Source organism: Schistocerca gregaria, chromosome 10, assembly GCF_023897955.1.
Source record: "Schistocerca gregaria isolate iqSchGreg1 chromosome 10, iqSchGreg1.2, whole genome shotgun sequence".
NCBI classification, from domain to species: Eukaryota; Metazoa; Arthropoda; class Insecta; order Orthoptera; family Acrididae; genus Schistocerca; species Schistocerca gregaria.
Window position 1 is genome coordinate 81,921,698 of NC_064929.1, and position 23,473 is coordinate 81,945,170.

Consider the following 23,473-nt stretch of genomic DNA (forward strand, 5'->3'; position numbering starts at 1 on the left):
TAAGGATGCAAATCAAGTTAACTTTAAATAGACGATGTAACGGTCGTAAGAGTTAGTTGCCTTCCAGGTTGGACACAGTGAATCGACGTTAGCCAAGAATGGCTTTAACGTGACAAAATGCCACTATTAACACCTCACGCTATAACAAGACAACGAGGAGCTGGATGTTCCTTCTGCGATACGGCAGGAATGTAGCCACTGTACGTGAATACGGGCAGCGATGGTCACGAGAATATACTGTCGTTATGTGACAAGGCAGCGGACGCCCACGTGGCGCTACTGAGAGGTAAGAGGAAAAGCACCGTGTTCGGCTTATGGCTCTCGCGCAATTCGAGCTGCAGTTGTCACCACAGTGACACAACGAACTGTTACAAATCAGGCACTTCAAGTACAGTCCAGAACCAGACACCCTTTGGCGTGCATTCCACCGACCCAAGCCACCGCCATCTGCGACTTCAGTGGTGCCAAGCGAGAACTCACTGTACGGCATGGTGTTTTATGATGAAAGCTGGATCTGCCTCCTTGCCACTGATGGCCGTACGTTGGTTGGGAGGAGGCGAGTTGAGGGCTTGTAATCGAAGTGTCTGCGTGCTACACACACTGGACCTACGCCTTGGACTACGGTCTGGGGTGCGATTTCGTACGATAGCAGGAGCATTCTCGTGATTATCCCCTGTGCAACAGGCGCGGAACTCCATCCCACAAAAGACCTCCAGCACCTATACAACACAATGCATGCACGTTTGACTTTAGCAATGTGGCGGTTACGCATGCTATTAATGTACCAGCATTTCACATTTTCAATGGTTCATCTTGCGCTGTGATTTTGGAGTGTTCATTGCTTAAATATGTTACCTTCACAAATGTGTTGCCAAAATTTCATTACCTACAGTAATTATTTTCTTTTGCTGCGATTTTTTTTCCCGTGAGAGTAGCTCTGCTAATCACGTGCTAGTTACGTAAAAATGTGAATGCTTTTCATTGCTGGTACTGTTTCTCTATGCGGTGTGTTTATTTTCCACGACTGAATGTCAGACTAGTTCCAAAAGTGCGCAGGAAATCGGTAAGGCAATTACCATCATACGAAGCAAACCAAATACGGCTCGGCGAGGAGCGCGTTGACGCACGCAGAACTGTAGTGCACGAACGTTGCTGCGACAGCCATTTCTGTGCGCTGGCCATACCGTCCCCTTCCAACATCGACCGTCAGTCACCTTGCTGTTTTCATCGAGGTACACCTGATGGCAGAATTCTACTAACGCAATGTTTTTCACATGTTTCAGGTCGATGCCCGACAAAACCGTCAGACGAATAACCTATTTAAAGTGTTGGTGAGAGTAAGTCTACGAGCTGTGAATGGATGGCTCGTCACCGCCTATTCGTAAGTAGTAAGCCATTCATATAAACAGACAAAGTATCATTAAGACGTTCTTCCACGCGATTCGTCGAAACGAACCACATTTGTGTCAACACAGCAATTTCTCTTTAAAGGACAGTCACGTTTAATTCACGACACGTTTATGATGATATCTAGTAATGACCATGCTACTGAGCGCCCTAAATTCTTCACCTTCACCTTCACCACCGCCACAACCACCACCCTACCGGCGGCGGTGTGGAAGAGCTCCAGACGAGAGTGCCGGGTCGCATGGAGGAGCGATGGCGACTGAACGCGGTTGTTGAGTGACGGAGCAGTGCGACGCGGTAAACCCCACAGTGGAACCACCTCCAGATGGACAGGTCCCCGAAGCGGATGGGATTCTAAGAAATGTTCGCGCCATAGTTCTCCCTCCACTGGGATCAATACTGCGCTCTTCTGGTACGCTAATGTATATTTCACTTCCTCGTCTAAAACACCTTCATCTTCATTATGTTAGAACGCGGTCAGAGTACAATAGGCGTATCTGTTGCGATATCGCGGCTGCATCTCACCGATTCGAACAAATCTTTCGACCTCATCCTCCTTCCGGTAGATTGCATGTCCATCTCGCAGGTTTACCTGTTCACGTAGCTTCTGCGCCATTAGCTTCCACTATTACCACCTATTTCGCATAGCGTCGAAATTATCCGCACGAGAGAAGTGAATGTTGCCGATTCTGAATCGAGTTCTTATGATCGGCGCAACTGTCAACCTACGTACACAGATGAGAACAATTTTTTTTCTCATCGCTCCATCCCAGATTAGAATCATTCACATTTCTTGCTTCAACTAAAATTGTGATGCGTACTACTTCCGCTGGTAATTCTGTTCCGCCTACAGAAAGCTGCTATTGTTGTGCGTACTCATCAGTTAATATATGCAGTATAAGGAACACATCTGGAAACAATGCTGAAAAACGCTTACCGATGTTTCTGTAGGATGTACTGAGGTACGCTCTCACATCTGGCCGGTATTCACTCTCCCTCCCTCCCTCCCCTCTCTTTGTTCAAATGTGTGTGAAATCTTATGGGACGTAACTGCTAAGATCATCAGTCCCTAAGGTTACACACTACTTAACCTAAATTATCCTAAGGACAAACAAACACACACACACACACACACACACACACACACACACACACACACCCGAGGGAGGACTCGAACCTCCGCCGGGACCAGCCGCACATCCATGATTGCAGCGCCCTAGACCGCTCGGCTCGCTCTCTCTTTCTTTCTTTCTTTCTTTCTGTTTGAAACCCGCTAGCAATATAAACATTTTCTCTGTAATGGGTGATGCTGAGCTGCCTTACAAGAGCTCGTCTACCCTCTTTTTTTTTTTTTCCTGCCTGTAGTACTGGACAGAGGTCTGATAGTGTGATGGATACTCCAATAAATACAAGGTACAGCCAAATGCTCAAGGCTAAAACCTCGTTTGACGCTATTGTTTTTTCTGTCTGTGGGTGTTTTGTTCTTTCAGCTCTGGTAATGCTCTGTTTTCAGATTTCAGGTCCCTCTGTAGCTGTGCGGCTGACCCGTCCCTCCGAAGGAAAGCCGTATCTCGGAAAGAGCTGTGGCGATCCAATCGCGGACCGCTTTACTGAAATGCACGTTGTCCGGTTGTTCTTGCGAGCATGTGTGTTAGGCGAACGCTTCCTGCTTTCTTAGTCTTCTGAAAATAGCGCCACGTTCGGGTCCAGATAACAACAAACAGAAGAGCTGTGACTGTCGCATTCGGTTACTATATTGTGTACCCGGGCGACGAAGCAGACAGGCGTAGGAAAACTCGGCTCTCTTAATGTGTGCGCCCAGGTCCACCGTCACGCTTCGCATACGCTCACAACTGGACACGCACGTTAGTCGCACGGCAGCTTTTCAGAGAGAGAGAGAGAGAGAGAGAGAGAGAGAGAGAGAGAGAGAGAGAGAGAGAGAGAGGGGGGGGGGGGGGATACGCGCAGCTGCTGGGCGGCTGGTGGCCGGTGGCCCGTCGCCTCGCCTCGTCTCGCCTCGCCGACAACACGTGGTCCCTGGTGGGCCCGCCGTAGGCCGGTATTAATCAAATTTCTTTGTCAAGTATCTTTGTCAAATGTTTGATCAAATCTAGGGACTCGCTGTAGATTTGATCAAAGAAATCGCATGTCTTCTGTTCGCTGCAATGTGACATGTTACCACATGGAGCGCTAGCATCGCTGCAGCGTTCTGTCGTCTGTAGTGTTTTCGTAAGCATTGCCGGTAAATACAATTGGTGTATGCCGACAACTACAAAATTAAGAGAGATGTATGAAGCTGATGAGGCGCTTTACAACGTGAGGCACACTGAATACAAAACTAGATTAATTAGATTGGAGACCTAACCTGACGTAACGTAACTCTCCTGTAGCAAGGAATCGGAGTGTTACAGTGAGCTTGTCTTCTGCAGATATAGCAGTTCTTAAGTGAGTACTGTGCTTTGTGATATGAGGATACACTTCACTGAGCACATCCGTCCTGAGGAGATCGTCGTGGATGTGGAACATATCAGTTTTTTTTTTAAGCTGAAATAACAATACTAATAGTATGAATAAATACAATACATCATTTGTTTCTATTAAAAGTTTCGTCAATGGAGTAGGAGTTGGCCACTAGTAAGTCCTTCAGGCTCCTTTTAAACTGATCTTTATTTGTAACAAAATTTTTTATGTTTGCTAGCAAATTATTGAAGATGAGTGTTCCTGAGTAGTGGACCCCTTTAGTGCTTTTAAGTATGTATGTATGTATGTATGTATGAACTGAGTTGTTTGTTGGAGAAACAGGTATATTATTTAGGACAAATTTCATTAAGGAGTAAATATACTGAGAGGCAGTAGTTACTATACCCAGTTCTTTGAAGAGGTTTCTGCAGAACGTCCGTGAATTTATTCCACAAATAGTACGTATTACACGCTTTTGGACTCCGAAAACTTTTGTTTGACTTTAAGAGTTACCCCAAAATATTATACCATATGACATTATGGAATGAAAGTAGGCAAAGTATGCAAGTTTTTTCACTTTTATGTCGCCTATGTCTGCTAACACTCGAATTGGAGATACAGATTTGTTAAGGCGTTTCTGCAGTTCTGTGGTGTGCTCCTCCCAACTGAATTCATTATCAAGTTGTAATCCCAGGAATTTAATACTGTCAACCTCGTGTGTACGGTTCTTTCCCCCCCTCCCACTTCTTTTCCGCATGTGCACACAATGCAATTGCGGTACGTGCAACTGCTGCGGTTAATAAGTTGTCAGCCATCTTGAACTTTGACGGAAAATTTGATGACAGTGTAATACCCCTTCTAGCGCCACTTCCGAGATCTTTGTCAAATATATTTGACGGAATATTTGATCACATCTTTGACAAAGAAATTTGATGGTGTAACGCCGGCCGTACCTCCGGTGTGCGACGTGTGCCGGAGCGAGCGACGGCCAGGATGAGGCGCGCCCCTTCAGGCGCGCCGCGCGCTACACGGCCAGCCGTCGCCCAGCCTGCAGCCCATATTGCAGACGGGCGTACTAGTGGCCAGTTCACCCAGCAGGTGCAAAAACCCTGCCACGAACCAGGCGACTCTTTACATGTCCGTGCATCAGGGTGGCGACTGTTTACCCAAATCAATTTTTTTGTATGTACGAGCGAGTTTTACTTTAAGCTGCAACGTTACTTATTACTGGTTACCGCTACACTCCCGATTCTTTAAACAACAAAACTCCCGTCAATGAAACAGCTGCAAAGGCTTGATTACTTGACAAATGAGTTAATTTGCTACATGTGGTGTCACCGCCAGACACCACAGTTGCTAGGTGCTAGCCATTAAATCGGCCGCGGTCCGTTAGTATACGTCGGACCCGCGTGTTGCCACTATCAGTGATTGCAGACCGAGCGCCGCCACACGGCAGGTCTAGTCTAGAAAGACTCCCTAGCACTCGCCCAGTTGTACAACCGACTTTGCTAGCGTCTCATCTGCAGAGACGACAGTTTAGCATAGCCTTCAGCTATGTCATTTGCTACGACCTAGCAAGGCGCCATATTCAGTTACTATGTCTTCTGAACAGATAATATTGTGACGCATGTACCGTCAAAAGCGATTCTCATGATTAATGGATTAATTACGTCGCTTTCTCAATTCTAATTCCTTATCATGTTCCAGACCTCATGTCAGTATAGTTCTTCCCTCCTCACGCCAGCCTGCGTGAGCTAAAACGCGTGCATTTCGGCCTCCATTAGTAACACGGTGTTGGCTCTTCTGCCAACACAACACTACATATCTGACTTAAAGGGGGAACGAGTATGAAATTTAACAGACTACGTGAACAGCGAAAATTTAATATGCGATTAACTGTTTTCCTTGACACATTCTGTGACGGATGTCAGGAGAAATATTTTCATAAAGTTGTATTGCTTGTTGCAAGTCTCAGTCTGAAACTCTGCGTGAACATAATCTAGGGAACGGGACACGTAAAGTTACGCCATCTCAAGACATTCGCACTGTCTTTATCTGTAATACTAGTCTTACTGCGTAGTGTATGAAAGATCTCATTTTTTTTTTAAATTCTGCCTAAAATTATACGCAACAATAGCTATATCCTATGGTCCACTCGCACCTCAGCAGTTTTTGGTATGACAAATGATTCTGAGTAAGTGAACAAGTAATTTAAAAATATCTCGGTGTACAGCTCAAATGGCTCTATTGCATCTGAGGTCATCAGTCTCCTAGAACTTAGAACTACTTAAACCTGACTAACCTAAGGACATCACACATCCATGCCCGAGGCAGGATTCGAACTTGCGACCGTAGCAGTCGCGCGGTTCCAGAATGAAGCGCCTACAATCGCTCGGCCACGCCGGCCGGCTCGGCGTACAGCCATGTACTTATGTGTGTTTGTATAAACGTATTTAGTGCCACTATATTAAGACATCATGATGATTGGTTTGTGGGATGCTCAACTACGCGGTCATCAGCCCCCGTACGAAGCCCCAATTTTTATACAGCGCAATTTTTACACAGTCCAATCTAGCCACTGATGATGAAACGATTAGGACAACACAAACACCCAACCCCGGGTAGAGAAATTCCCCAACCCGGCCAGGAATCGAACCCGGGCCCAGTCATCCAGAGGAAGTAACGTTAGTCATTAAATCACTAGCTGCGGACACAGAGGCATATTGAATGTGTAGCTATTATTTTGTCATATGTCGAATCTTAATTTAAAATATTAGAAACTACAAAAACTTGTGCATGCAATAACGCCAGCTGCACTTTTGTGTTTGCCTGTTCAGGTAAGCATAGCTCGTGATGTGTCTTCCACGCTGGACATGCCTCGATGGAAGAACCAGACGAAGTGTCCTCTCTTTCCGTGTCATTTCCCAAACACCCCAGTACGCAACGGCGAAGCGGACGGAATAAGAACATTTCACACCCGAGATACCCAACGATCGCATAGGTGGAAGACATGCCAGACGATCTGACTGTAATGGCGTTGCTCTACTTTCCCCGAGATCGCGGCAGTCCGTTACAGTTCTGGTGTTTGAAATAACGCTCTCACACTCATATAGCATAATGAATGGTTGCAGAATAATAGTGGCCGAGTTACTTTCTCACAAGTTGAGATCCACCTTAAACAAATTCACGAGATTTGTAAATTCTCCTGTAATTTTCCTTGTAGTCCGCTGGCGGCAGGTGTGCAACGGTCGCTTTGCTGAGAACATCTGTGACTGCTCTTATCTCTGGTCCTGCATCTGCGACAGGGCAGGCCTACTTCGGACAACCGCTACCGCCCTCAAAGCGAAAGCAGCTGCAAAACATGCGTACAACAACATTGGTAGTCAGACTTACACCAGACTGGGAATACGCAACCGCAAGGTATTACTTTATCTGCGAACGAAAACCAAGAGAGAGCAATATAATGACTATTGGAACATGGAATGTCGAGACTCTACCGCACATAATTGGCAACAGACCTGAAACAAAAATTTCATCACCCACGTCCTTCCTAGGTTAGATACGGACCTTGCTACCTTAAATGAAACCAGATTATCAAGTAAAGGACACAGCAGTGAGATTAGGTCAGGATAAGCAATGTAGAAGAAATTGCATCGGTGCTGTGGGATTTGCATTAAAAACAAAAACACTGGAAAACCATCGATTAACCAGTATTGTTGTCAACGAAAGAATTCTAGCTTTTACAATTCCTGTTGCTGGAGAAAGTTTTGTCACTCTCGTCAACGGCTATGCTCCCCCTTCATAAAGCGATGAAGATACAGAACGATGTCCTCGTCATGATACCTACAGAAGATAAACTTTTAGCATGGTGGAATGAGAGAAATAGATCGCTGTTGGAGAAGCGTCATGGGTAATTAAAGTGTTAAGAATTGCATGCTAATGGGCTGTTACTCCTTGGTTTGGGCGCTGATTACAGGCATTTTATCACCAATACACAATCTCATTTGCATTATTGTTTTAAAACTACATGGACGCACCCACGTTCTAAACACTGGCGTATCATACAGTCTTCATTCGGTAGCGTGACAAGAAAGACGTCCTCATCACTAAAACAGCTCGGAACGTCAATGATTGGCAGATTGATCACAAACAGTTAGGTACCCATGTGACGAAGCTCGTATATTGTAAACCACGACACAATGTTTCAAATCCTTCCAGGAGAAAACTCAAAATAAACAGCCTGCAGGTTAAAACTGTTAGTTATCTCTTGCAACACACACTTAGTTCGACTTACCAAAACACCAGCTAGCATAACAGATGTTGAAAAGGAACGGACCGCTTCAAAAAAATAAATTAATTAATTAAAAAAAGTGGTTTTATGAAAACAGTCAGTCCATTAAACATACCAAACTGAATGTTTGCCTATCTATTACTCAAAATACTTCCTCCACAGGAAACACATTGTCAAGATCTCAAGCAGAAATTTCGGAATGAAGTGAGGATAATCGCTAACAACTGGTGGCAACTAAAAGCCAAGGAAAAACGAAGTCTTTTCAGATGCCAGAGATTCGCAGATGTTTCAAGTTGAAATAAAAGATACGATCTGTTTGTTCCTCATCAGGAACCCTGAAACGCATCGACAGTAGCATCATCCTCACAGACAGTCAACATATCTCCGGGCACTGGAAAAAGCACTGTAGTTCACTGTTCATCCCTAGTTCTACTGCTAATGACGACTTCCTCAAACACGTCACACAACATCCACCACAACCTACAACAGTATCCCCCTGACGATTATTCAAAGTGGTAACTTGTTTCTAAGTGTAGGGAACAACGACGTAAGCCTTTGCCTTTAGTGTTCTACAACTCAGAAAAGGCATTTGATACGGTGCGCAGAGAAGGTATGTGGAAGCCCTGGACAATTCCGGCTGATTCATGTTCTGCATGATAACATGTCCGGGCAAGTGCTATAGTGGAATGTAGTATTTAATAAATACCCTATTACTAACGGGGCAATCATCATTTTCCAGGACCTCACAGCCATGTTTGTGAAACAACATTTGTGAACAGTGCAAGTGTAGAACTTGGATCAGATATGACGAAGGACTATTTAATCAGCCCAGACTGCATTCTAAAAGGTTCACCCAGGTGACAGAAGTGCAATGTGCAGAGAACACTGCTTCTCCAGCCCATACACACGCAGAACTGCACCTATCGGTAAACTGTTTACTAGCGCATGTGAAAAGTTTGGGCTGGGCACTCACAGCCAAAAAACAAACATACCCGCACAGGCAGCTCCTGTAATCGTCTTGTCGGATTTCAGTATCACAATTTCTAGCACACCTTTGAAGCCTTGAACAGTTCCTAAATATAGAATTTACTCATCGGAAAATTACGTGGATAACATACGTGCTGCCCATGTCACTTTTTGACGTCTCGGATCTTTCTGAATAAAAATCTGACAATATGCACCGAACAGCTGTTTTCACCCTGGTGTAAGGTTGCGAAAGCTGGAGCGCTGTGATCGTAAGAAACGAGAAACTTCAACCAATCAGAAGCTCAATACATTATGAACATCACATGGGATGGCTCTACATCAAACGTAACAGTTCTTGATAAGGCGGCAATGAACAACCGTCATTGGTCACCAACTCTGATGACTTAGACATCTCCAGCAGATGAGAAATGACAGACGTCCTCGGCAAATTTTGTACATTGAAGGCCGCACAACCAGCAGGAAGGCTCCGTTCTCCGCTGAAGCGCTGCTACGATCAATTCGAGAACAACGTACGAGCCTAAACGTTAACCCGAGTGATCCGCGTGCCGTAGCAGACGATCGTAATCGCTAGCGGCCCGACTGCTTCAGCTGGTGTTTTACATTTTGAGCAGGAATGGTGGAAACTGGAAAACTAGCAACATCAGCGATGCTAAGTCCACCAGGCCCAGCCATGCCCCCTACTCTGTATTACGAATAATCGAACTGGCCGCACGTTTCATTCCAGGATTGGTCAGCTAACCCTCAACTGCCCGAACTGTGATGCATTCGAGAAAATACAGGACAAAGATTAAATTCGAATAGGGATGTCAGCCGACGATGACAACCCAAGTGAAAGAACTTGTGGAATGTAGTCGAATTAAATCACGTGATGCAAGAAATTATTTATGAAGTGTGACGAAATAGTTTACGAGTTTTTACTTGTTGGGCATCAAAATAATATACGACCCGTGAGTTAAAAGGATATAAAATGTAGACTTGCAATAACAAGAAAATAGTTTTTGAAAAACAATTTAGAACCGAATATAAATGTAAATGTCAGAAAGTACTTTCTGAAATATTTTTTTACGTTTGCGCCTTATATGGATCTGAAATGTGAATGTAAAATGTCTTCTTTAAAATACTAAACAGCGTTAATTCTTTATAGCTGACCACCTGCTCTAAATGGATCTAAATTCCGTCCTTTTTTCCCAACAAACGCATTTTGGTTCTGAAGCGGCTTCTCAACGTTAGTGAGAAACTGACGAGAACAGAGTGATGAAAAGCAGGAGTTTGCTGCTCCTGAAATTCTGCCATTGATTCCGCTGCGACTGGAGACGGAGACGCGATACAGCATCCAAAGGGTCGCCAGCTTACGTCCCAGTTGACATCACGCTCTGACCTTTACAGAATTCGTGCTAATTACGATCGCTGCTCAATCGCTGTTCGAGAGAATGTTTTACTGCAAGTTCCTGTGATGGCCTGCCGGTTCACAGATTTCTGTTCTTTGTGAGACGAGAAGAGTAGCTTGCGACATGCAATGAAGTCTAACGTAAAATCCTAAACATTCTGTTTCTGATCGCTCATCTCTCTCACATTATCAACCGCAGTATTTGAACAAGAATGTTTAATGAACTACCTCAACACACTTCCCATCTTTTTAGCATTACGTATCTATGATATTCTCTTAGAGGACTTCCCACCTTGCTTATTCTATCAAGTAGTTACACATTTATCGAAATCATCGTGTCGTCTATAACCGAAGTTATTCAACAAATTCAGTTCAAAATTTCTTAGTTCCCTTCCGAACGTTGAAAAAATTTTCGTGTAAGACGAGAAAATTTCTGCAAACAAAAGGATGGAGATTGTTGTATTGCGTCGCCATGCAAAAATAGGAGGTATGAAAAGACTGAAGTGACAAATGGAAAGATTTCAATCAAGGACGCTTTCAGCAAGATTTATATTCCAGAAGCTTTATAATGGTATCATCATGCTATTACGTATTTCTTCTATAACAAATAGTTTTGACAACAAAATAACAGGAGACTATTCACCTGCGGCGGAAAAAAAACAGTAATTAGACAAACATGTCCGTCTCCCTCAACGAACTATCTAGAAGTAATACTAGATAAGAAACTACAATTACAACGCGCATTCAAAGACCTTAGAAGTTCTCCCGTTACAATCTGAAAAATAATCTCGAAGCAGCACTTCTAATACTAGCTGTTAGTACGGCGATGTTAATGTACAGAAGATGCTTGAAGTTAAGTCACGAACGTCTCCTGAACAAGCACACACACACACACACACACACACACACACACACACACACACACACACACAGCTACACTGTACCTCATATCTGCATCGAACCACAACACTTGTTCGAATAATACAGCACAAGAACACTACTTCTCAACCACGGCTAGAAACTGCCTGAACTGTAACACACAGATGACTTTTCTAAAACCTTTTCAGTCGTAGTAACCGGACTTTTAAATAACATTTCCAGCTTCTTCATGGCCGGAACTGTCTGTCCTAATTTCTTTTAATTCTTTACGCGGTAAAATGGCGCTTTTACACTCTTACTTTAACTGAATCTGATTTTCTATTGTCTTTGCCGTCAGTAGTAGTAGTAGGAGGAGGAGGAGGAGGAGGAGGATGAGGAGTAACATTACTGATGTGTTCCTTAGTTTCTTATGAGTACTGTGACCCCATATGGGTAAAAGTAGGAAAGTTTGGAATCATGCTGTCCTGTCAATTATTTTAATACACTTACGTAACATCTGCAATATTATTACTTAAACTATGATGCAAATACACTAATGGCCATTAAAATTGCTACACCACGAAGATGACGTGCTACAGACGCGAAATTTAACCGTCAGGAAGAAGATTCTGTGATATGCAAATGATTAGCTTTTCAGAGCACTCACACAAGGTTGGCGGCGGTGGCGACTCCTACAACGTGCTGACACGAGGAAAGTTTCCAACCGTTTTCTCATACACAAACAGCAGTTGACTGGCGTTGCCTGGTGAAACGTCGTTGTGATGCCCCGTGTAAGGAGGAGAAATGCGTACCACCACACAATGCTGTTCGCGTTGGTAGAGATACAATGACTGTTAGCAGCATATGGAATCGCTGGGTTCAGGACGGTAATACGGAACGCCGTGGTGGATCCCAACGGCCTCGTATCACTAGCAGTCGAGATGACAAGCATCTTATCCGCACGGCTGTAACGGATCGTGCAGCCACGTCTCGATCCGTGAATCAACAGATGGGGACGTTTGCAACACAACAACCATGTGCACCAACATTTCGACCACGTTTGCAGCAGCATGGACTATCAGCGCGGAGACCGTGGCTGCGGTTACCCTTGACCCTGCATCACAGACAGGAGTGTCTGCGATGGTGTACTCGACGACGAACCTGGGTGCACGGATAACAAAACGTCATTTTTTCGGTGGCATTCAGGTTCTGTTTACAGCATCACGATGGTCGCATCCATGTTTGGCGACATCGCGGTGAACGCACATTGGAAGCGTGAATTCGTCATCGCTATCCTGGCGTATCACTCGGCGTGATGGCATGGGGTGCCATTGGTTATACGTCTCGGTGTCCTCTTGTTCGTATTGACGGCACTTTGAAAAGTGGATGTTACATTTCAGATGTGTTACGACCCGTGGCTCTACCCTTCATTCGATCCCTGCGAAACGCTACATTTCAGCAGGATAATGCACGACCGCATGTTGCAAGTCCTGTACGGGCCTTTCTGGATAGAGAAAATGTTCGACTGCTGCCCTGGCCAGCGCATTCTCCAGACCTCTCACCAACTGAAAACGTGTGGTCAATGGTGGACGAGCAACTGGCTCGTCACAATACGCCAGTCACTACTGTCGATGAACTGCTGAAGCTGCATGGTCAGCTGTACCTGTACACGCCATCCAAGCTCTGCTTGACCCAATGCCCAGGCGTATCGCGGCCGTTTTTACGGCCAGAGCTGGTTGTTCTGGGTACTGATTTCTCAGGATCTATGCACCCAAACTGCGTGAAAATGGAATCATATGTCAGATGCAGTATAGTATATTTGTCCAATGATTACCCGTTTATCACCTGCATTTCTTCTTGGTGTAGCGATTTTAATGGCCAGTAGTGTATCTTTTTAAGCGTAAAGCAGCAGTCGAATGTAAAGAGTGCCCCAATGCCCTAATTTGATCAGTTTACGTTATTAATATGAATAATAGATTCAACTGTGACGTAGGAAATCAGACTTATGAAGGAAGGCCCAACGGTGTTCATCGCTGGAACGAACAGCAGGAGTGCACTGAAATCGACCCACAGTGCGGACAGTATCAAGAGCAGTCGGCCACCGAGACTTTTCCGTTTTTGCACCGGGTCTAAGAAGAGAGTGCTACTTGGGCAGGCTCCGTTATTGCGCGCGCGCGCGCGTGTGTGTGTGTGTGTGTGTGTGTGTGTGTGTGTGTGTGTCACGCCAACTTTCCACAGCGCATCGCAGCGCCGCCTGACGCTACACGTCACGTCACACCGTGGCCCGTTACGTACAGCAGGTCGCCTCCCTGGCCACCTGCGCCGCCTCATATATCACCCCCTGACGCGCTCCACTCATCTTTCAAACACGACACAAGACAAAAAAAAATTGTTAACGTTCGCCGAACTATTCCGGCGGCAGCGCCAATTTCACGGCTCGTATCTTATCCGTCGTTAAAAATATCCCTTTTGCTGCAGCACGTCTAACCTGTACTACTATAAATCCAAGCTTTCCGTCACATAGATGATATATACAATGGTCGGGAGCACAAAGGAGAAACAAGGAGAAGACATACATATACTAACGGGAAAAAAAGTCCGACACTAAGAAGGAGCTGTGTAAGACAAACAAACGTTGGTAAGCGTGTTTCTACGTCTGAAATTTCGCGCCAGTCGCATAGGAATGCCACTAGTAGCGTTACTATGAGGATACAAATCAGATTTGCTTTAAGTACACGTCGTTACGGTCGTGAGCGATGGTTACCTTTGGAACTGGACATGTTGAGCAGACGTTAGTCGAGACTGCCTTTAAGGCGACAAAGCCATTATCAGCAATTCACTGATTTTGAAAGAGATCGAGTCGTACTGCATCTACAGCGGCAATTTGAGCAGCAGTCTCACTGCCATTTGCGACTTTAGGCGGGTCAAGCGAGAGCTGAGTGAAGGGCACGGTGGAGGTATGTTCTATTTTCTGATTAATGTTGGATCTGCCCGGTGCCAGTGATGGCCGTGTGTTGGTTAGGAGGAAGCGAGTTGAGGGTCTGCAACCAACGTGCCTGCGTGCATGACACACTGGAACTACACCTGGAGTTAGGGCCTGGGGTGCGATTTGGTATGACAGCATGAGAGCTTCTCGTGGTTATCGCACGCATCGTGACAGCAAAATTGTGAGTCCGTCTCGTGATTCGACCTGTCGTATTGACATTCCAGGGTATGTTTTCCAACAGGATAATGCTCGCCCACAGACCTGTTGTAGCCCAAATGCTCTACAGGTTGTAAACACGTTACCTTGGTCTGCTCGACCACCGTAACCGTCACCAATCGGGCACATGTGGGACTTTATTGGACAACTCTTGCGTCATCGACAACCAGCACACACGATCGCTGTACTGACCGATCAAGTGCAACACGCACGGAACTCCATCACACAAACTGACATCAAGCACCTATACAACACAATACATGCAAATTTCCATGCTTTCATTCAGCATTCTGGCTGTTCCACCGGTTATTAATTCCCCAGCATTTCACATCTGCAATGGCTTATCTCGCGCTTACATTAACCTGCGATCTAGGTAGCAATTTTACTCACATAGCTGGACAAATGTAGTCCTGAAGTTCATTACTCAACATTAATTCCTTTTTGGTGTTGCGATTTTCGTTCCGTCTGTGTATTTACCTCATATACACTATCTGGTCAAAAGTGTGCAACGCCCTACTTAATGTGAATTAACCAACAGATATCACGAGAGGTGAAACCGCCAGTACACAACGAGATTGGGGAGTAGAGCAGCAGTTACAGCAGAATGGGTCGTTCGAGAGAGATCAGTGACTTCCAACGTGGTTCATATGGCACTGAGCACTATGCGACTAAACTTCTGAGGTCATCAGTCCTCTAGAACTTAGAACTACTTAAACCTAACTAACCTAAGCACATCACACACATCCATGCCCGAGGCAGGATTCGAACCTGCGACCGTAGCGGTCGCGCGGTTCCAGACTGTAGCGCCTAGAACCGCTCGGCCACTCCGGCCGGCGACTTTCAACGTGCACTGACCACGGAATGTCGACTGAGTAACAAATCCATTAACACTTCTAAAGCTGCCCAAGCCGACTGCTGGTGATGCGACAGTGAAGCGAAGCGAAAACGCGAAATAGCAGCTGCAGGAAGATGTCATGTACCGACGGACATCGGTTGTCGAGCACTGCAGAGGGAGGGCGTAAAAGAAGGCGTTCACCCAGCGGAAGGAGTTCCAAAGTGCTACCACCAGTCCAGCTAGCGTAATGACTGTCGCGTAGGGAGTTGAAAAGATTGGAACACAGTGCTCAAGTTGCCCCTCATAAGCTACACATTCTGCTGTCAATACTAAGCAACGCTCGGGGGCGTAAAGAGCTACGCCACTGGACGGTGAATGACTGGATTGATGTGGAGTCATGACAGAATAGTTTGGGTTTGGCGAATGCCTGGAAATCATTACTTGTCATCGTGCATAGTATCAATAGTGAAGTACGAAGGAGGTGATGTTAAATTTCGGAGGTCTCTTTTCGTGGTTAGAGTGTGCTCCCATCACTGCGCTTAAGAAAAGGCTACATGCGCGAAGATATGAACACATTTTACATCACTGTATACTGTCGTATCCACAAGTCTTGAGAGACAAGCTGAATGCCGTAGCGAGAGTCAGCAGGGTGCCCGGCATGACACACGACGCTGAGTACACAGCCGGCGCCAGGACGGCGGCGGCCACCGAATGGGTTGCGAACACGGCAGCACCATAGCGTGTCCTTGCCAAGTATTCTCAGAACACATCTAGGTCAAAATAAGAGAACGGACAGTTCTCCGAAGTAACAGAGAACTCGGGGCTAGAAGACGACAGGAAGAGATACTCTGGAAAGGGAACCTAAACGCCATGTGAAGCAAAAGACCGGCTAGAAACGCAGAATATGGACAGCCTGGTCTCCCCCTCTACCCAGCCTATGGAAAAGTTTCGAAGGACGAGTGCAAATTAAGAGCCAATGAGAAGGCAACACGCCTTCAGCATCACGTCATGGCAGAGACAGATCAGGATGAAGGAGAAATAATGAACAAAATTAGAGAGCACGGCACTCCTCGAGTGAATAGCAGTGTCAGAGAAGTATCGAGATAGAGAAACAAAGAGTCAGAGTCAGAAACTTTACTTGTCGCAGTGTGTTACCAGTTTAATTCAGTACAGACGGGAACAGTGCCATCAGATAACTGTTAAAAGACTGGGCCTCTCTGTGGATAAGGAACCTAAGAAGTAAGGGTAGGAGAAGAAAAGTCACTTCAGGAAATAAACTAGAAAGTGTAACACTTCTTGAGAGGACCACTTCAAGCTACTTTCCAACCCTCATCCTATTTTCCACGGAGAAATGGACAGCTCAAGACTCCCTCTCACACAGACCAACCAGCTAATTCGATCCACGAGAACACCCACGTTTGTGATGCGACAGCACTACGTGCGGCAGAGGATCAATTCGGAGAGGCTGGTTCACTGTATCAGCATGATAATACACCCTGCTGTAAAACAGCAGGTCAGGCAATGGTCTGTGGACAATAACTTTCCTAAAACGGACTGGCCTGACCAAAGGCCCCATCTGAACCCAATGGAACACCTTTGAGAGGAGTTGGAACGTCCATTGGCTGCAGATACCACAGCCTAACCTCATTACGGTTTTAACTCTTGAAGAATAATGAGCTTCATTCCTCCAAAGAAATCAGACACTTCGTTTAACGTATCCCCAGTAGAAACCAAACCGTCATAAAGGTGAAGGGGTTACTAACAGATGTCCGGATACTTTTAATCAAATAGTGCAGATGAAATTAAATAGCATCGCCGATTGAGCTGATTGTGTTTCCAGAGACATAATTCCGAACTATGACTGTAATAAGTCACAGCTGCAAAATAGTAACGCGAATTCTTTACAGACGAATGGAAAAACTGGCAGAAGCCGACCTCGGGGAAGATCAGTTTGGATTCCGTACAAATGTCGGAACACGGGAGACAATGCTGACCTTACGACTTAGAAGATAGAATAAGGAAAGGTAAACCCACGTTTCTAGCATTTGTACACTTAGGGAAAGCTTTTGACAATGTTGACTGGAATACTCCCTTTCAAATTCTGAAGGTGGCAGGGATCAAATACAGGACGCGAAAGGCTATTTACAATTTATACAGAAACCAGATGGCACTCATAAGAGTTGAGGGACACGAAAGGGAAGGAGTGGTTGGGAAGGGAGTGAGACAGGGTTGTAGCCTCTCCCCAATGTTATTCAATCTGTATATTGAGCAAGAAGACTTCAAGAAGAATATAATAATTCCAATCCCAAAGAAAGCAGGTGCTGACAGATGTGAAAATTACCGAACTATCAGTTTAATAAGCCACGGCTGCAAAATACTAACGCGAATTCTTTACAGACGAATGGAAAGACTGGTAGATGCAGACCTCGGGGAGGATCAGTTTGGATTCCGTCGAAATGTTGGAACACGTGAGGCAATACTGACCTTACGACTTATCTTAGAAGAAAGATTAAGAAAAGGCAAACCTACGTTTCTAGCATTTGTAGACTTAGAGAAAGCGTTTGACAATGTTGACTGGAATACTCGTTTTCAAATTCTAAAGGTGGCAGGGGTAAAATACAGGGAGCGAAAGGCTATTTATAATTTGTACAGAAACCAGATGGCAGTAATAAGAGTCGAGGGGCATGAAAGGGAAGCAGTGGTTGGGAAAGGAGTGAGACAGGGTTGTAGCCTCTCCCCGATGTTGTTCAATCTGTATATTGAGCAAGCAGTAAAGGAAACAAAAGAAAAATTTGGAGTAGGTATTAAAATTCATGGAGAAGAAATAAAAACTTTGAGGTTCGCCGATGACATTGTAATTCTGTCAGAGACGGCAAAGGACTTGGAAGAGCAGTTGAACGGAATGAACAGTGTCTTGAAAGGAGGATATAAGATGAACATTAACAAAAGCAAAACGAGGATAATGGAATGTAGTCAGATTAAATCGGGTGATGCTAAGGGAATTAGATTAGGAAATGAGACACTTAAAGTAGTAAAGGAGTTTTGCTATTTAGGAAGTAAAATAACTGATGATGGTCGAAGTAGAGAGGATATAAAATGTAGACTGGCAATGGCAAGGAAAGCGTTTCTGAAGAAGAGAAATTTGTTAACATCGAATATAGATTTATGTATCAGGAAGTCGTTTCTGAAAGTATTTGTTTGGAGTGTAGCCATGTATGGAAGTGAAACATGGACGATAACTAGTTTGGACAAGAAGAGAATAGAAGCTTTCGAAATGTGGTGCTACAGAAGAATACTGAAGATAAGGTGGATAGATCACGTAACTAATGAGGAGGTATTGAATAGGATTGGGGAGAAGAGAAGTTTGTGGCACAACTTGACTAGAAGAAGGGATCGGTTGGTAGGACATGTTTTGAGGCATCAAGGGATCACAAATTTAGCATTGGAGGGCAGCGTGGAGGGTAAAAATCGTAGAGGGAGACCGAGAGATGAGTACACTAAGCAGATTCAGAAGGATGTAGGTTGCAGTAGGTACTGGGAGATGAAGCAGCTTGCACAGGATAGAGTAGCATGGAGAGCTGCATCAAACCAGTCTCAGGACTGAAGACAACAACAACAACATTGAGCAAGCAGTAAAGGAAACAAAAGAAAAATTCGGAGTAGGTATTAAAATCCATGGAGATGAAATAAAAACTCTGAGGTTCCCCAATGACATTGTAATTCTGTCTCTTGACAGAGCAGCTGAACGGAATGGACAGTCTTTTGAGAGGAGGATATAAGATGAACATCAACAAAACCAAAATGAGGGCGAATTAAATTAGGTGATGCTGAGGGAATTAGATTAGGAAATGAGAAACTTGAAGTAGTAAAGGAGTTTTGCTATTTAGGGAGTAAAATAAAAGATGATGGTCGAAGTAGAGAGGATATAAAATGTAGACTGGCAACGGCAAGGAAAGCGTTTCTGAAGAAGAGAAATTTGTTAACATACAGTATAGACTTAAGTGTCAGGAAGTCGTTTCTGAAAGTATTTGTATGGAGTGTAGCCATGTATGGAAGTGAAACATGGACGATAAAGAATTTAGACAAGAAGAGAATAGAAGCTTAGAAAATGTGGTGCTACAGAAGAATGCAGAAGATTATATGGGTAGATGACATAACTAATGAGGAGGTGTTGAATAGGATTAGGGAGAAGAGAGGTTTTTGGCACAACTTGACTAGAAGAAGGGATCGGTTGGTAGGACATCATCTGAGGCATCAAGGGATCGCCAATGTAGTATTGGAGGGCAGCGTGGAGGGTAAAAATCGTAGAGGGAGACCAAGAGATGAATACACTAAGCAGATTCAGATGGGTGTAGGTTGCAGTAGGTACTGGGAGGTGAAGAGGCTTGCACAGGATAGAGTAGCATGGAGAGCTGCATCAAACCAGTCTCAAGTCTGAAGACCACAACAACAACAATTCCAGGAGTGTTTCAGGAACTCGAAAAGCTGCTGGCGTAAGTGTATAATATCTAACGAGGTTTAATTTGGAGATGATTACATGTATGCAGACGGATATATGAAGTTATTTCTGAAATACAGAAGTTGTATTTTTTTTGAACGCACCTCGTGTACGGTGAGTTACGATTAGCACAGTGCAAACTCGCGCCCGCCCTACAGAGTAACACGCCGAGGTTACGCGGCGCCGGCTGAGTGTAGCGAAAGGCGGACCAGTGTGGTCACAGCGCGTCGCTGGAGAGGAGAGCAGAGCAGAGCGGGGAGAGAGAGAGAGAGAGAGAGAGAGAGAGAGAGAGAGAGAGAGAGAGAGAGAGGGGGGGGGGGGGGGGGACTGGAAGGCAGGGCGCAGGCAGCGAGGGATCAATGAAGGGCGCCCGCGTCGGCACAGACTGCCTGGCGCCGGCTGCTGCCGCCCGTCTGGTCTGGTCTGGTCTGGCCTCGCCGAACAGCACTCCACGCCACGCTCGCACGTTTCACTTCATTACCCTACACGGCACGTCTCTCTGTACGCGCTCCCACCATCGTCCTCAGTCACTCGGCTCAAGTTTTGGATGTCGCATTCTGTCTGACCACCGTACTGTGTCGTACTCCGTGCTGTAATTTACCGTCTAGTATCCGAAGACCAGTATCAGTTGCAAAGCGATCTAGAAAAGATTGCTGTACGGTGTGGCAGGTGGCAGTTGACGCTAAATAACGAAACGTGTGAGGTGATCCACACGAGTTCCAAAATAAATCCGTTGGAATTCGATTACTCGATAAATCGTACAATTCTCGAGCCTGTCAATTCAACTAAGTACCTGGCTGTTAAAATTACAAACAACTTCAGTTGCAAAGATCACATACATAATATTGTGGGGAAAGCGAGCCAAAGGTTGCGTTTCATTGGCAGGACACTTAGAAGATGCAACGAGTCCACTAAAGAGACAGCTTACACTATACTCGTTCGTCCTCTGTGAGAATATTGCTGCGCGGTGTGGGATCCTTACCAGGTGGGATTGACGGAGGACACCGAAAGGGTGCAAAAAAGGGCAGCTCGTTTTGTATTATCACGTAATAGGGGAGAGAGTGTGGCGGATATCATACGCGAGTTGGGATGGAAGCTATTAAAGCAAAGACCTTTTTCGTCGCGCCGAGATCTATTTAAGAAATTTCAGTCACCAACTTTCTCTTCCGAATGTGGAAATATTTTGTTGAGCCCAACCTAGATAGGTAGGTATGATCATGAAAATAAAACAAGAGAAATCAGAGCTCGAACAGAAAGGTTTAGGTGTTCTTCCAGGGAATGTTAAGTTTGGTCGGTGATAGTCGAAATTTTTGGCTCAAGATTGAAGGCAGACGTTGTAGGTCGGCACTTCGGATCGCATAAAATTGGACTGAGACGGGTTGAAGGGACCAAAACCACGAGGTCATCAGTCCCTCCATCCTACATCCGTCAAGTCGTCCAGAGTCCTCAGAGAGGAAGGACATAGAAGCCAAAATTAATCAACCTGACTGTAAACGAAAATCAATAAAACCTAGACATAGAAGCAAGTGGAAGTGAGAGAGGGGTGGAAATGGACGAGTTGCTCTCACCAAAAAGCAGCCACACGCTCCGCAATGGGAGGTGGACCCTCTGGCCCCGACCACTCTTTCCTCATCTTCCTTTACAACAAGAAAACTAGCAATCCTGTGAAGTCAGGAAATAGAAGAACGATGACGAGACAGGAAACCAACGACAGATTTAAATGAATATGAAGAATTAAGAAAGTCAGAAGAGCAGGAATCAGACCGGACCAAAGAGAGAGGACAGCCTTGGTATCCCGGGGTCGAAGCAGTGAATGGAGCACCCCTCCCCAATCCCTCAAGCTTCTTACAAGGCCAATATGACCTACATAAGAAAGGAATAGAAACCACCTTCATAAGAAAAATGTAATTTCAGCATTGTCTGTTAGCACCAAAGGCAGTGTGTCAGCAAGTGTAAGGTTTTGCCACACGGCAGCCAAATTAGGGCAGTTCAGTGCAAAGTGGGCCACCATCAGATGGGCACTACACCTAATGTTGTAGGACGTGACTATGGGTCAGCAAAGTTTGGCTAGTGTGAAGCTGACAGAATCGTAGATCCTTAGCGAGAAGCACAAAGGGAAGATCGTCACATGATCATTGTCCTCTTCATTGCTCACTCTTTGTTCAGACAAAACCAAGGCACAACAATTCATGTTCCAAGCCTCCAACTACTGATGGAGAAGAGTCAACCAATGGTCTTGTATCCAATCTCCAATGTCGTCATTCTAGTAGCAGACTTAGCCAACCGATTATTATGTTCGTCCCTGGGATTCCAATGTGACCTGCAGTCCAGACGTAAGACCAATCATCCAGCTTCATGGAGTCAGAAAGAAGAACCTAGATAATCACAACCAATGGGTGTCGAGGGTTGCACTGATTGATAGCCTGAAGGGAGTGACTGCTTATTAGTAATGTCTCACTCCTACAAGAACGTACATGACTGACGGCTTGAGCAATGGCCACCAATTCTGCAGTGAATATACTACATCCATTCAGCAGGCTGCACGTTTCTCCTGGAGTAATGGCCACTTTCAACAGTACAATGTTACCGGCACGGTAACATTGTACTGACGCGAGGGAGTGAGTTTATTCATTACGGCTTTTCAAGAGGGCAGGGAAATTATGGAGGTACGATGCTGAAACGAGGGGTCATGCGGTACTGTACATTTGGTTGATGGGATCACCCCGCCACGAGAAACAGTATCCTGACGTATGTCGGCAGCAGTAATTCTCTTTTCGTTTATTATTGCACAGTGAATGTAAAACTAGGAAATTTGGAATTAAATTACTGCAATAATGTGGCTTTTAGGCAGAACGATTTATTTCGAAGATTTGGATCGACAAAAGGGGTTAAGTCTTTGACGTCCAGCAGGCGACAAAGTCATTAGCGACTTAACACAATAACGGACTAAGCATTTTCCTTTTCGATGGTACTACCCCAGCATTTGTTTCAAGCGGGAAATGCTGACCTGTATGATCATTGTATGAAAAAAAGGAACAAAATATCTGGATTATACAGTCAATCCAACAACTCACTTGTTATCAGGTCAGTGGATTCACCCAAACTCGTCATTCGGCAATAGGTAAACTGCAGAGATTCTAGTACATCCAAACTATTCAACAGGTTTGGTGCCCTCTGACTTCTACGAACTGCTCTACGTAAGAACATTATTTCTGCAATGAAGGGATTCTGGCGGTGATATGTGGGACCTGTCAAAATCGCACTTAGGAAACAGAATTAACACACTATAAAACTTTTGAGATAAGTGAACTGTCTCAAAAAGTTACTACAGTACATCAAAAAGTAGTGCGTTCTTTGACCTAAAAACACTGCCCCTTCTGAAACAAAAACTATTTATGGTAGCCTCGTAATAATTGAGCCGCGGATGGCTCGCCGTCCCACGATTTGGTATTTTAAACTCACCACGTTGTTTTAAATTACTGGCGTTACTGAGTTGCCGTTTTGCCAGACCGTCGTCGGCGCTCTTTGCTGGGCTGCTATCACTTCTC

General features: G+C 45.1%; 1 protein-coding gene across 26 annotated transcripts in view; it reads right to left on the minus strand.

Annotated features, from left to right (window-relative positions):
• The window catches only part of LOC126293318 (poly(rC)-binding protein 3), a 559,120-nt gene that overhangs the window by 293,939 nt on the left and 241,708 nt on the right, over positions 1-23,473 (minus strand). The window lies entirely within an intron of this gene.